This window comes from Dama dama, chromosome 30 (genome assembly GCF_033118175.1).
Source record: "Dama dama isolate Ldn47 chromosome 30, ASM3311817v1, whole genome shotgun sequence".
Taxonomy (NCBI): Eukaryota; Metazoa; Chordata; class Mammalia; order Artiodactyla; family Cervidae; genus Dama; species Dama dama.
This window is the reverse complement of record NC_083710.1, coordinates 86,377,199-86,392,445: the sequence shown is the minus strand read 5'-3', so window position 1 is coordinate 86,392,445 and position 15,247 is coordinate 86,377,199.

Sequence of the window (15,247 nt, the reverse complement as noted above, 5' to 3'; positions counted from 1 at the left end):
TTCTTTCGAACTGATGACAGGATATGGGGTTACTAAACAGCAGGAAAATTGTGTCTCTCATAATGTATCAGTTCAGTTCAGTCGCTCAGTCGTGTCCGACACTTTGCGACCCCGTGAACCACAGTACGACAGGCTTCCCTGTCCATCACCAACTGCCAGAGTCTACCCAAACCCATGTCCTTATAATGTATAGTCTTATTAAAAATTATTTGTATGACTTTATAATATTTTTAGCAAAGTTTGAGACAGTCAGAGTCACTAGTGTATCATATTGGGCACCTAACGACCTGGGGAGTTTCTCTTTCAGTATCCTATTATTTTGCCTTTTCATACTGTTCATGCTGAACTGTTTCATACAGTTCAGTTAGAACTGGACATGGAACAACATACTGGTTCCAAATAGGAAAAGAAGTATGTCAAGGCTGTATATTGTCACCTTGCTTATTTAACTTATATGTAGAGTACATCATGAGAAACGCTGGGCTGGAAGAAGCACAAGTTGGAATCAAGATTGCCGAGAGAAATAGCAATAACCTCAGATATGCAGATGACACCACTCTTATGGTAGAAAGTGGCGAGGAACTAAAAAGTCTCTTGATGAAAGTGAAAGAGGAGAGTGAAAAAGTTGGCTTAAAGCTCAACATTCAGAAAACTAAGATCATGGCATCTGGTCCCATCACTTCAGGGGAAATAGATGGGGAAACAGTGGAAACAGTGTCAGACTTTATTTTTTTGGGCTCCAAAATCACTGCAGATGGTGATTGCAGCCATGAAATTAAAAGACGCTTAATCCTTGGAAGGAAAGTTATGACCAACCTAGATAGCATATTAAAAAGCAGAGACATTATTTTGCCGACAAAGGTCCGTCTGGGCAAGGCTATGGTTTTTCCAGTGGTCATGTATGGATGTGAGAGTTGGACTGTGAAGAAAGCTGAGTGCAGAAGAATTGATGCTTATGAATTGTGGTGTTGGAGAAGACTCTTGAGAGTCCCTTGGACTGCAAGGAGATCCAACCAGTCCATCCTAAAGGAGATCAGTCCTGGGTGTTCATTGGAAGGGCTGATGCTGAAGCTGAAACTCCAATACTTTGGCCACCTCATTCGAAGAGTTGACTCATAGGAAAAGACCCTGATCCTGGGAGGGATTGGGGGCAGGAGGAGAAGGGGACGACAGAGGATGAGATGGCTGGATGATATCACCGACTCGATAGACATGAGTTTGGGTAAACTCCGGGAGTTGGTGATGGACAGGGAGGCCTGGCTTGCTGCGATTCATGGGGTTGCAAAGAGTCGGACACAACTGAGCGACTGAACTGAACTGAACTGAACATTAGAAAAATTTCACTTCAGACTCTGAAATGTAATCATTTAAAATTATATTTTAATTGAGAATATGTATTAGTTATAAAATGAGAAATTTGTAGTCTAATAGTAAAATAATTGCAAATATGTAAGACACCAAACAAAGTCTGTAATCCTCTGAAGCTACAGAAGCTTTGTTTCAACTGAGGGTTCTTTTAAAGATTTGCAACCTATGCCCCAAACTCTTGATTTTGGAGTAAGCACTAACAGTCACAGTAGAGTGTGTTTGTGTTGTTTTTATGAAAATGGAAGCACCAGATACCTCTCAACCATCATTTTGCCTGTCCAGCATTCTAGGTGTTAATATTGTGGCCACTCTGCTGTGGTCGTGACTTATTGCTCCCTCCCACTTCCCCTGTACCCAAGGATCAGGAGGAATTTATGGTTGTATGTATCCATTTCAAAAAAGCAAGTACAAAAGATGAAATTAAGCTCTGGAAATGGGTTTCATTTTTAGTGGTCTTGATGCACTCCTAAAATCAATATGCTTTTCACTTTAGCTGCTCCAAATCCTCTTGTTCTGTAGAAGACAGAAACACGCGGTACAAAACTTCCACTGTAATTACTGCAGAGAATAAAAAAGCCTCCTTTGACCTGTGTATTTTTTTTCCTGTGAGTGGACTGCTAAAAAAAATCTTCTCTTTAAATCAGATTCGGGAAAGACCCAGAAAGCCGACCTCTTTGAATACAATAGGATCACCTCCTTTAAACTCCTAATTAGCCAGCTGTGAACAGGGGAGTTTCAGTCACCTTGTCTGAAGAACCTAGTTTTTCAAGATGACTCTCCATTTGGTGTTTGAATAGGGAAAAAGTGACCCACGAAGTGACTTAACACCGCTCGATTCTGCTAACGTGTGTTGCACTGCGCTAAGTTGCTTCAATGTGGCCCGTTGGCTGCCAAGCTCCTCTGTCCACGAGATTCTCCAGGTTGCCACGCCCACCCCTAGGGCATCTTCCTGACCTGGGCATCGAACCCGTGTCTCCAACGCCTCTTGCTTTGGCAGGCAAGTTTTTTTTTTTTTTTTACCACTAGTACTACCTGGGAAACCCATTTTGTATTACTCCTATTCTATTTTATTATTTTTTTAAATAGCAGTTTGATGATTTCTTTTTAAATTATTTATTTATTTTCGGCTGTGCTGGGTCTTTGCTGCTCAGGTCTTTTCTCTAGTTGCGACAAGTGGGGGCTACTCTCTAATTATGAGCACCGGCATCGCATAGTGGGAGCTTCTCTGGTTGCAGAGCACCGGTTCTAGGGTACCGGGCCTTCAGGAGTTGTGGCTCCTAGGCTCTAGAGCACAGGCTCCATAGTTGGGGTGCATGGACTTAATTGTCCTGGGGCATGTGGGATCTTCCCAGAGCGGGGATCAAACCCGTGTCTCCTGCATTGGCAGGTGGATTCTTTACCACTAAGCCACCAGGGAAGCCCTATTGGTACTTTTTGATACAGCAAGTCCTTGCACCTCTAGTTTCTAACACACACTCACAGGACTTGTCATTGCTCACCCTGTGTGAGGACAGGATAAAACAGTTGAGTGGAAACCTCACCTTACTCCCAGTGAATGAATTATTAGCTTTATTATTTTTCTCCCTCCAAAGAATGCCATTATGGTGAAGCAGAAGATATTATACAGTCTCCAGAGTGCTAAAAAGCACCAAGGAATCCTAAGTGGCTCATTGTTGTTCCTTGGACATGTGTGCTCCAAGTTTTAAGCAAGACACTGGGTCTCAGAGTAAAGAACCATTTAAGGGAACAATTCAAATAAATGAGGCTAAAGTAGTCTTCTATTTACTTCAAACCACTTTATTAAAGGACAATAAACCTAGCGAAGATAGGGCTTTGAGCCTATGTGTACAAACACGCAGAAGGTCAGGGAGACACACAAATGTGTGACTGATTGCTTCCTAGGGGCACTATTCTACAAGGACCATCTCCTCAGGAAAGGTCTAATAGGTAAACACTGTAATTATGGCCCATGCTAAACAATAAGGACTCATTGGAAAAGACCCTGATGCTGGGAGGATTGAAGGCAGAAGGACAAGAAGGAGGCAGAGGATGAGACAGTTGGATGGCACCGCCAACTCAATGGACATGAATCTGAGCAAACTCCAGGAGATGGTGAAGGACAGGGGAGCCTGGCGTGCTGCAGTCCGTGGGTTGCAAAGAGTCAGACACAACTTAGTGATTGAGCAGCAACAACAAGCAATAAGGAAACAACCACAGAATAGTTAGGGACTTGAGCTCCGTCTAATGTTAAGGACTTGAACTCTGTCTACCCCAGAGCACAAACTACTAACCACCAGCTATGCTGCCTTCCCATGTCAACAATGACTAGAATTCAAGACATTATGGCAGAGTAAAGTAAACTTGTTTTTAAGTTTTAATATCTTCCTCCCGAATATTCTCACCAGGGGGCTTGGGGGGGGGGGGTTGGAGCAAGTTGAATAAAAGCGAAACTTAATTTTTCTAAAACAAAAAGTGGCTGGACAGCTATTTGTTAGTTAAAATCCTATTGAAAATTTTATTTCATTGAACTTGTTCTGAACATGCAAAACTGCCTGCATAAATTTGAGCCAAAGAACCATCTGTTTTCCTCCTTTTTAATGACTTTGCCAGCATGTGATTTTCCAACATTTGTGCAGAATTCCTGAGAGTCTTATAGAGACATGTTAAGAAACCCCGTGGGTTACATTTGGACTACCAGCAAATATTTCATGTTCTGACTATTGTGGAGAAAGCAAAGGGCTTTCTCATTATGTTAGAAGAAAGCCAGATAAGTATTTTTTTGAAAAACACCATAAGCTTTTGGAGTGTCATAAAATCAAATCTACTTGACCTACATGCTCTAAAATTGGGTGCAAACATGACGTCTTACAAACTTTGGTTTCAACTATTAGAAAGATATTACCCAAAATGAGTTGGTATTTTCACAGTTTTCCTGGGGAAAATCATAGCACTCTTTCAGGTAAGCTGGTTTCTGTGATGTGGTCTATATTTGGCCTATTTCTCATGGCATTCATCAGACAAACACTTCTTGTTCTCAGAAATGAGCAGGAGAGATGTGTGTGTGCTTGGTCACTTAGTTGTCTCCAGCTCTTTGTGACCCCATGGACTATAGCCCGCCGGGCTCTTCTGTCCATAGAATTTCCAAGATGAGAATACTGCAGTGGGTTGCCATTTCCTTCTCCAGGGGATCTTTCTGGCCCAGAGATGGAACCCTCATCTTCTGAATTGCAGGCAGTCTCCTGTGTTGCAGGCAGTTTCTTTACTGACTGAGCCACCAAGGAAGCCCCGAACTTATTAATAGATGGTTGTTTTTCAGTTGCTAAGTCGTGTCTGACTCTTTGTGACCCCCATGAAATCCAGCAAGCCTGGCCTCTCTATCTTTCACTATCTCTCTGAGTTTGCTCAGACTCATGTCCATTGAGTTGATGATGCCAACCATCTCATCCTCTGTCATCCCTTTCTCCTCCTGCCCTCAATCTTTCCCAGCATCAGGGTCTTTTCCAATGCGTCGGCTCTTCCCATCAGGTGGCCAAGGTATCGGAGCTTCAGCTTCAGCATCAGTCCTTCCTATGAATATTCAGGGTTGATTTCCTTTAGGATTGACTGGTTTGATCTCCTTGCAGTCCAAGGGACTCTCAAGAGTCATCTCTAGAACCATAGTTCAAAAGCATCAATTCTTTGGTGCTCAGACTTCTTTATGGTCCAACTAGGTAGTGATTGTAAAAGTCACAGTTTAGGGGATTTCAGAGGTGAGTGTGGACGTGAGAGCGTCAGGAGCAGCTGCTGTCCTTGGGAAGATGGGGAGCTGGGCTGCAGTAAGAAGAGATGATTTAAAGATGCTCCTCCCATTTCACAAGGCTTTTGTAGAGACCCTGAGTAAGAGATTGAAATGCTTCTAATTTCCTTATGATTGATACATGTGATTCGACATATGTATTTGGAGGGGATGGGTGGAAAGCTGCGCCAACTCTGCTACAAGGACATTTGTGAAGCAAGTGATTGTTGTTAAGAACACTAACGCTATTTTCCTCAGCACCATTTATATTTTTGAAGACATGTCTCTGAAATTTAGAAAACCTCATATTAAGATCATTACATTTGTTTTTGGTTGGATATCCATTCAAATAAAACACATTTCATTGGAGCATTTTCTATATAGACAATCTAATGTATCCTTTTGGCAGGATAGTAATAATGATTATTATTGCTTTTGACCTATGAAAAATGACTTTGAAGTTGGCTTGACTATGTTGGAAAAATAACTATTTTAGATTTCCTGAAGTGAAAACAGATGCTAGTATTTTATTGTGTGAGTTATTTCTATATATCATGAGAAAATATTTCACTTGTCTGCATGCATGCTAAGTTACTTCAGTCGTGTCCGACTCTTTGTGACCTCATGGGCTGTAGCCCACCAGGCTCCTCTGTCCACACGATTCTCCAGGCAAGAATATTAGAGCGGGTTGCCATGCCCCCTTCCAGGGAATCTTTCCAACCCAGGGATCGAACCTGTGTCTCTTATGTCTCCTGCATTGGCAAGTGTGTTCTTTATCACTAGCGCCACCTGGGAAGCTGCTGATATTTAACTTACCTGATGTAAAATTAAATACTTAAAATTATGATGTGGCATTTAGTAAGATACAAGCAGGCATTATAGTAACATAAAATATTTAGAAGTATTACCTGGCATTGGCTCTAGTATTTTATAAATGTTAAAGTATTTTAATTTTATTTTGCACATTAAGGTTCTGGTTTTTGTCTCTCACTGTATGTACCTTATGACTGATTTAGTATTATGCATAGAAATAGCACAAATCATCCCCTTAGCATAATGCAAGGTAAAACTTAAAGAATGCAAATCAAAACATTAATATGCTGTATTACATGATATTTAGAATGGAAACATTTAGCTCAGAGTATATTGGAAATTAAGCTATTAGTTTACAAACTGGATGATATTAAGAAGCCCTCTTTGTATTTTACTTGCATTCTTAGTTGGTTAGTCCTGACTCTTTGCAGCTCCATGGACTGTAGCCCTCCAGGCTCCTCTGTCCATGGGATTTCCCAGGCAAGAATACTGGAGTGAGCTGCCATTTCCTTCTCCAGCACCTCTTCCCAACCCAGTGATCGAACCTGTGTCTACTCTGTCTCCTGCATTGCAGGTGGATTCTTTAACCATGGAGCTCACTTGGAGACTGAGTCGGCAGGCGCTTTTCAGTAACGCATACCCCATTCTTTAGACGTTGTGGCTTAGATGTTACATCAAGCAGCAAAGAGACTTCTGTGTTTGTATGTAAAGGGGTAGTATTGCAGCAAGTACACTGGCTTCTAAGGAAGAAGGTGTTTGTCTTTAATTTGTGCAACACTTCCGAGCTCTGTCTAGGAGAAAATCAACAGCTTTCCAGAGAGCAATAGCCTTGCCTTGTTAGGTTCACACCCTGTCAGAGCAGGTCTGTTAAATCGCTGGGCAGGAGCGCCCTGGAGGCAAAGTGGCAGCAGCGTGCTGTGGTTTCATAACATTGAAATCCATTCTGATCTGTAAAATTTCATGGCAGAGTCCGGCAGGGGTGATGCGGGGTGGAATGAAATCTTTGCCTACAGCTGGTGAAAAGAGGCAAAAAAAAAAAAAAAAAGAGAAAGAAAACAACTTTAAACAGTATTGATTCCAGAAAACAGAGAGAGGACATTGGGGGCCATCCAGCTGCCCACCATCTGCTCGAATGTGGGCGATCAGGGGCGACCTGCTTGTAGAGAGAGACAGGTGCCAGGTAACAAACCCAGGCAGAGTGCAGGGAAGATGTGAAATAAACAAGCCGCCCACGGCGCCATCTACTTCAGCAATAAACTAACACGAGAACCCAGTGCTGGCTCGGTGATACACAGCACTGCCACGGGAAAGGTGGAGTTCTAAAAGACTGCCTCTGGAACAGGCGAAATAATCAGTCTGGAAACCCGAAAGCATTTTCAAATCTGGTAAATATTTTTTTTCAACCTGCTTAGCTTTTCTCCCAGCCTTATTGATGTAATCCATCCTGAAAGGTACATGGCATACACTGAAACGCTAATTAGAGTCTATCTGTAGTTGTATTTTGAGAAGTAAAAGCAATAACAAATTTTTCTGAGGCCAAAATTTCATACTGAATGAGCCGGGTAAAGAACATGAATGTGATGACTCAAGTGCTATGACTTTTGTGAAGTGAAACATAGAGAAATATTTTTTTATCGTTTTTTTCCATTCAGTTTAAATTCAGTATCTTCAAGATAATTATCAAACAAATTCCCATCAAATGTTTTCTTCTTATTGACAAAGGCATAAAATTCATTAATCTATAGTGGGGTCATCAACTCAACGGACATGAGTTTGAGCAAACTCCAGGAGACAGTGAAGGACAGGGAAGCCTGGTGCGCTGCAGTTCATGGGGTCACTGAGAACCGGATATGAGTGAGCAACTGAACAAGACAAGGTAGTATTTAATCCAAATATTCTATTTTACAGATAAGGAAATGGAGATTTACTGCTTCAGAAGATAAAAAGAGAGGAGAGGAGGAAGTTGAAGCATATTATAAGAAGAAAATAAAATAATTAAAATAGTAATAAAAGGTAAGAGAGAAAATTGTTCAATTAACCATACTGGAAGCGAGCGAAGAAGTCCCCTGATACAAGATTTAGGAATTAAATGCCACAAAACCAGCTTCAGGAACTAATAAAAACTGAGGTAAACCTTCATATACTTGGGCTGAAGAAAATTAGACTGCCAGATTTCAGAAGGAGGATTAGAGATGTATCAACATGGAAGAGAAATACAGTGCGAAAAGATAGGTAGTTTATGCTTTTTAGTGGAGCTGCTGCTGCTGCTAAGTCGCTTCAGCCGTGTCCGACTCCGTGCGACCCCACAGACGGCAGCCCACCAGGCTCCTCTGTCCACAGGATTCTCTAGGCAAGAATACTGGAGTGGGTTGCCATTTCCTTCTCCACTTTAGTGGAGCAGTTTTTGCCAAAAAAACGTTTTTACCGATTACCCCAGTTCCCATGACCCAGTCTTTGCCACGGATGCAAACTTGAGTACCAATTCTCTATGGCTGTGGGGGGTGAACCTGCTCTTTCTCCCCTGCCAATTATCTTCCTTGCTGGGTTGGTGGTTCACAGTTAAGAACTGGGAAGATAAATAAACTGTCAGAGTTAACTTTGACCTGACTCTGTGTTCCTCTCTCAATATATTTTCCGGGAGATACAGTGTGGCTTTGGGTACAAAATTTCGAGAAGGGATTCATGGAATTGCTGACTTTGCCTCCACTCTCTCCCAGCCCTGTAGACTGGCTAAGTCCCGGAGAAGTTAGAGGCAGGTGGTCTTTTCTCAATCCTACCCTTGGCCATGGAGTTTGTAGTTCTCTGTGTTTCCCTTGGGGGATTTCTCCATCATCGCTTCTGTAATCATAAATTGTTACGTGAGCTATGATTTTAAAAACCTGTCCCCTGAAGAAGTATGATGAGAATAGGTAGATTTTCAAGAATGCCAATGCTATATGACCATGAACATTGTGAAACCAAAGTTTTGGTTGGCCAGGAAAGGGGGTTATTTGGTTAAAATGTTGTGCATTGTTAAGTAAGACATCTTACACATCATTTCTTATTCATTTCAATATTAGGTGGAACCAAGGAATTTTTCTCCTTTTAGGAACTTCCTTTATAAAGTTTTCTCCAGTATAAATGCTTCCAAAGTAAATAACACTGATACTAAACCTTTATTAAGGTTAAAGTAAAGCCATGACAACAAATACTATAATAAAATCAAGGGCAAGCTTGGGCTTTAAACCCCATGTGGCTTTCAACCACACAGGACAGATTCGGAAGAACATTTTTATAGTGATCATTAAATTATAGCAAAAGTAAATAGATTTTTATAAGCAACTGATGTGGAGTAATTTGTAATATATTCTTGTGACTTTTTTTCCAACGGGCAAAACCATATGTGAGATTCCCATTTCATTCCATGGTGGTAGCAGATTTACTTTCTCCCTGTGAATAACTGAAAAACAAGATGTGAAAGAAATGCTCTTTCCAGACATTGGAGAGCAGGCAGAAAGGAGACAGATGAGGGGAATCTCCCAGGTGCCCTGACTTGTGTCTGGAGACACATTCCCAACCAGCACAAGAGCAAAACCCAAGCAGTGCACAGCGGGCTCGGGGCCCTGGGGAGGGGCTGGGAGAATAATAGTGGGAGGTCAGGCGGGGGCATCAGAGAGGAGGGCCCCACAGGGGAAGTGCCTCGTAAGTCTTGGTCTGAATGTTCAGTTGTATCTGTGTTGTTGAAACCCCGTGAGGTGAGGAGACGAGCAGTTACTGGGCTCAGCCCCCTCTGGACCATTCCCTCAGCCCCGAGAAGTCAGAGTGAAGAAGCTTTTCTGACCAGAAGAGTGTTCATTCCACATTCCTAAGTGAGAGAGGGTTTTTACCCAGGCTGGTCTGCTGACAACAAAAACTCATCTCCTTTCTTCTGAAGATACTGTGATGTAACGGCATCTTTGACACTTATTCTGGGCCTTCATGCCTTAATTATGTCATATGTAATAACCACTCTACCCTGGAAACTGCTCTATAGTTAGATACTATTATTATGCCCGTTTCAACAGCAAGGAAACAGAGGCACAAGTAAGAAGCTCTGGGTGTCTTTACAAATGGAGCTGGAGTTTTCACCCCAGCAGCCTGACTGCAGAGTTCTCCCTCTTAGCAACTGTTTCTCCTCTGCCTAAAGTAAATATACCAGGAGATTGTGCGTGTGTGTGCTTAGTCGCTTTGTCATGTCCAACTCTGCAATCCCATGGACTCTAGCCCTCCAGGCTTCTCTGTCCATCGAATTTTCTGGGCAAGAAATACGGAGCGGGTTGCCCTTTCCTTCTCCAGGGGACTTTCCTGACCCAGGGCTTGAACCCATCTTTCTTGGGTTTCTTTCTTGCACTGGGAGGTGGATTCTTTACCACCGTGCCACCTGGGAAGCCCCTACACCAGGAGATTAACAACGACCATTTCATTGTTATGGAAAGTGAAGTGAAAGTCACTCAGTGGAGTCTGACTCTTTGTGATGCCAGGCCAGAACACTGGAGTGGGTTGCCATTCCTTTCTCCAGGATATCTTCCCAACCCAGGGACCAAACCCAGGTCTGCCGCATTGCAGGCGAATTCTTTACCAGCCGAGCCGCCAGGGAAACCCAAGAATACTACAGTGGGCAGCCTAGCCCTTCTCCAGCGGGTCTTCCAAACCCAGGAATCAAACTGGGGTCTCCGGCATTGCAGGCAGATTCTTTACCAGCTGAGCTACCAGGGAAGCCTTGGTTATTTAAAAGTTTTCTATATTTTGCTGATGCGCATTTTTTAAATGTTTCTGAAATTGACATGTTCTGATCTTGTAATAACAACCATTTATTTTTAGAAAGAATATAACAATAGTTGTGAATAGTGCATAAAGGTGCAATCTTTTTAAAAAGCAATCTGGCAGTATGAACTAGAACAAAAATAAGACTGTTCCTATTTGTTTTTATTTCCATGGACAGCAGATATGTGTTCCTAATGTAGCAACAAACCATTTAGCCCTACTTTTGTATAGTTGTCAAGAATTTAGAGTGATACAGAAAAAATTTCTAATTCCCTTGGTGCTTACTAGTGACTTCGGGCTGCCAGCCTCCTTCTGTAACTCTGATAGCTCCAGCTTTCTTCTTTGCCAACCATTTTATAATTGTGATTTGGGAGCAAGCAGTAAGTGCAACAACCCTAGGGAGAATATGAAGATTTCTAATTCATCATAGAATTAGCTGAAAAATAAAAGATGTGTCTATCTTAGTTATTCAGTATAATGTTTTATGTAATTTCTAATTCTCTAAGAAAAATAAATCATTACTGTTACCTAGCATTCAATCAGTATAATGAGTAGGCACAGTTCATGCAGTGATATCTGTAAATAAAGAAGCAAAGCTCACATTTTTATTGGTAATCAGTTATTTCTCTCCTACATTGTATGGTTGCAGAATTGTTTATTACACTAGTCTTCAGAAAGGTCACATTTGATTGCCGTTTTTTAAACCCTTGTTTTTTTCAGCTATTAGTTCTTTTGGTTTCTTTCCTCAGTTCATATCAGACAAAACCTGTCACTGACTGCTCCCTCAAAAGCTGGAAATGCTTGATTGGCAGACATGCCTATTACTTGAGCAGAAGATGAGAGGGTAAAATTCTTGGAAGATAAAAGCAAGCTTTATTTAGAATGACAACACTGAAATCTTTGAAAATCTGGAAATGTTTTGTGATTGAATTATCTGAGAAAATGAAACAATCGTGACTTCTATGATTTTGGTGAATTATCACAAGTTTCAAAGAGAATCCCAGGCCATCATTTTAATGAATATTTGTGATATTTGAGTTCCTGCCTGCATTGTTAGCTAAGCTAGAGTATATAATGATGTAATATTCTCTAGGCTGCTTTTACATGGATGCAAACTAGCAAAAGTTTCACCCCTGAAAGTTTGCTGGTAGGCTCTGTGGGTAATTTCTAAGCAGCAGGAATCATCTAATCAATTCTGGGGATTAAAAATAATAATGATGATGTGAATTCTGTGGGAGTAAGAATCAATGCTTCTATGTCTTCTGCACTTAACACGTTGTATCCCAGCACCTAATAAGGTCTCTGACATCTGCTGTGCTCCCAGTAACTAGACGGCAAAGAAAGAAATGGACAAGTCACCACTCCACAGAAACACAGTTTAGGCTGCATCCACATCATGTCACAATTTCTCAAATGAGCAGGAAACTGAACTTTTTGTTTTTTATCCAGGCTCTTAGATGTACGAAAAGATGCTTAAGTATGTTGCCCTGGAATGTTTGGACTTTGGTAATTGGAGGTTTCGTATTTTAAGTTTATATGTAAATGACTAGAGTAAAATGAATTTTGAATTATATGCCTTCCGAGGGTGAATTAACACACAAACATACCCAATACCTATGGATAAGTGGCCTATATTTTTTCAAACCAAGAATCAAGATTTAAAATATCTGACCTGACATCCGTACGTTCTTGGTGGAAACCCAGAGTGTTTGAAACAAGGGTCACTCCTGAGAACCAAGATTTTTTCTGTCACACTTACCAGTGGTTTCAGTTTTGCATCAGTGTTAATTATTACATCATGCAAATTTAATATTTTAGCAGAACAGTTACAGAGTCTAGTTAAGTAAGTCTCTTATAACATGCAGTTTAGACACCCTCAGCTGGCTGAGACAATTCAATACTCAGCAGCTGCAAAATGAGAATGTCAAAACAAAAAAAGTCCAAAGAATTTAAGCTATTTTAGGACCAAACATTTTAAAAAGGCAATCAGGCAAAAGAGAAAAAAAAAAAAAAAAACAAATAATATCATAAATATGGGCAAGTTTTTTGAGAGACTGAATTCATTAAATTCCCAAGAACCAGGAGCACCTTGTCTCCAACTTGGGAGCTTGGCTTAAGGCTTGATTTTTTTTTTTAATTTTTGCTCAGTAAGTGAAAGTGGCATTACTGATTTACACTTTTTATACAGTCAGCTATGTACTGCGAGTAACCTAATTTCTATTCTGTCCCTATCTCTATTTTTCTACCATGACCTTCAAGAATTAACTATTTACTTTAAAGGCTGAAATCTAAGACATTGGAGAGGGAAATGGCATATGACAAATCTAGAGAGCATGTTAAAAAGCAGAGACATCATTTTGTTGACCAAGGTCTGTATAGGCAAAACTATGATTTTTCCAGTAATCATGTATAGATGTGAGAGTTGAACCATAAAGAAGGCTGAGTGCCAAAAGATTGATGCTTTCAAACTGTGGTGCTGGAGAAGATTCTTGAGAATCCCTTGGACTGCATGGAAATCCAACCAGTCCATCCTAAAGGAAATCAGTCCTGAATATTCATTGGAAGGACTGATGCTGAAGCTGAAGCTCCAATACTTTGGCCACCTGATGGGAAGAACTAACTCATTGGAAAAGACTCTGATGCTGGGAAAGGTTGAAGGCTAAAGGAGAAGGGGACGACAGAGGATGAGATGGTTAGATAGTATCACTGACTCAATGGACGTGAGTTTGAGCAAGCTCCGGGAGATAGGGAAGGACAGGGAAGCCTGGCGTGCTGCAGTCCATGGGGTCACAAACAGTCAGACACGACTGAGTGACTGAACAATGACAGCGGAGCAGGCCTGAGTAAGAAAAGGGCCCTGGGTAGGTGGGCAGCGTGGGCTACAGTGTGGCACCGAAGTATTAAGTTATCCTCCTCTTCTCAAGGGCAGAAAAGCCACAGGTCCCACAGGCCCCTGAGTCCTGAATGGTAAACAACCAAAGCCAAAAGGATGCCAGTGGATAACCCAGCAGATGCCAGGTGAGCCACAAGACATCAAAGAAAAGAAACCATTTCCACTTCTTTCTGAGTCTTGTACTTGCTTTGGGTACCATCCCACTACCAGGTTAGTTGAGTCTTTTGAGCGAAAAAAATGTTAATTTCCAAGGGTTAAAATTCATGTAGACATTTAGTTGTAGAGCCACAGACTGAGTTTTATTTCACTTTATGTGCACAAGTTAAAACTTCCCTGGATATTCTGTTTACAAAATGAAAACTGAGGTGTGTATGTTTCATCCCTGTGATTGTCTATATTCAGACTTCATGTCCTTTTAATTCCTCTTTTGTTTAAGTTATCTTTCATCACTTTCCAAGGCATGGGGTATTGAAAGGAGTGTTTAAATATATCTCAGAACCATTTTTAGATGTTAAACTGCTCTGATTGCTAATGTGATTTCTTGCTCTGTTTAAACAACAGCTGTGCACGCACTGTCCTGTATTTTCCTTTTGTGTTTTAATGCTTTAAGCTGCACCCTAGGAAAATGGCAGTACTATTATTGCTATGTTATGGTCTTGATAAACACAGTGGTAACATCAAAGTTTGAAATGAAGTTAGTTTGGTGTCAGTGTTCCTATATGTGTAAATACTGAAACTGCCAATAAAGCAGCCTCACAGAGATGTGGCCAAACTTGTAAGAACAGATCCCTCAAATACATTATCTAATAAATAAACTGACAAGCATTGAGTTTGACATAGCGTAGATGCTTGAATCTAATAAATGAAGAAAAAATGAAGAAAATGGCACTTGTTTATAACATCTAGGCATCTGTGATCATGATAAGAGGAGTAAAATTTTTGTAGGAGATATTTTGTTATATAAAATCAGTAATTCACTTAAATGTCCCGTTTGGTTTTGTCATCCACTTTGCTCCTTTTGGCTTAAAATTTCTCTTCAGAAGAAGGTATTGAAAATTAAATATTCAAGGTATTTGCATTTTATTATGCGATTTCTAGGCATTAATACTTTTCTCTCTCTTAGAATTACTGACATTTAGAGTGAATCTGGCCATTGGTGATAGGTTGGGATAATTTTTGCCATTTTGCAGTTTGACAGGCTTCTGTGGAGATGTGGGAAGAGGCTGTAGGGTGAAGGGACCCACTGCAGAACCTCTTCCCAGTGGTTCAGATGAGAGTACCATTCTCGTATCTCGCCAGAACTACAGTAATTTTTGACAGGAAAGAGAATTGGTGAGTTTAATACAGTCTTAAAACCATATCTCTGTTTCTTCAAATTTGGAAATGATATATGGGTTTCAACCTAACTAACATGGAAAACTATCTACTGAAAGAATAACAAATACTGATAGCATAACAATGTTATTGTGGACCCTTTAATACATGCCAAGCCCTTGGCAAGATTACCAAAAATAGGCCTTGCCCAATATTCTGGATAAACAAGGAGGGGAGTGCATGTGGATTCGAGGAGGGTAGGTAGGTGTTCTGAGAGGTGGAAAAGGAAAGAGCAGGGTCGT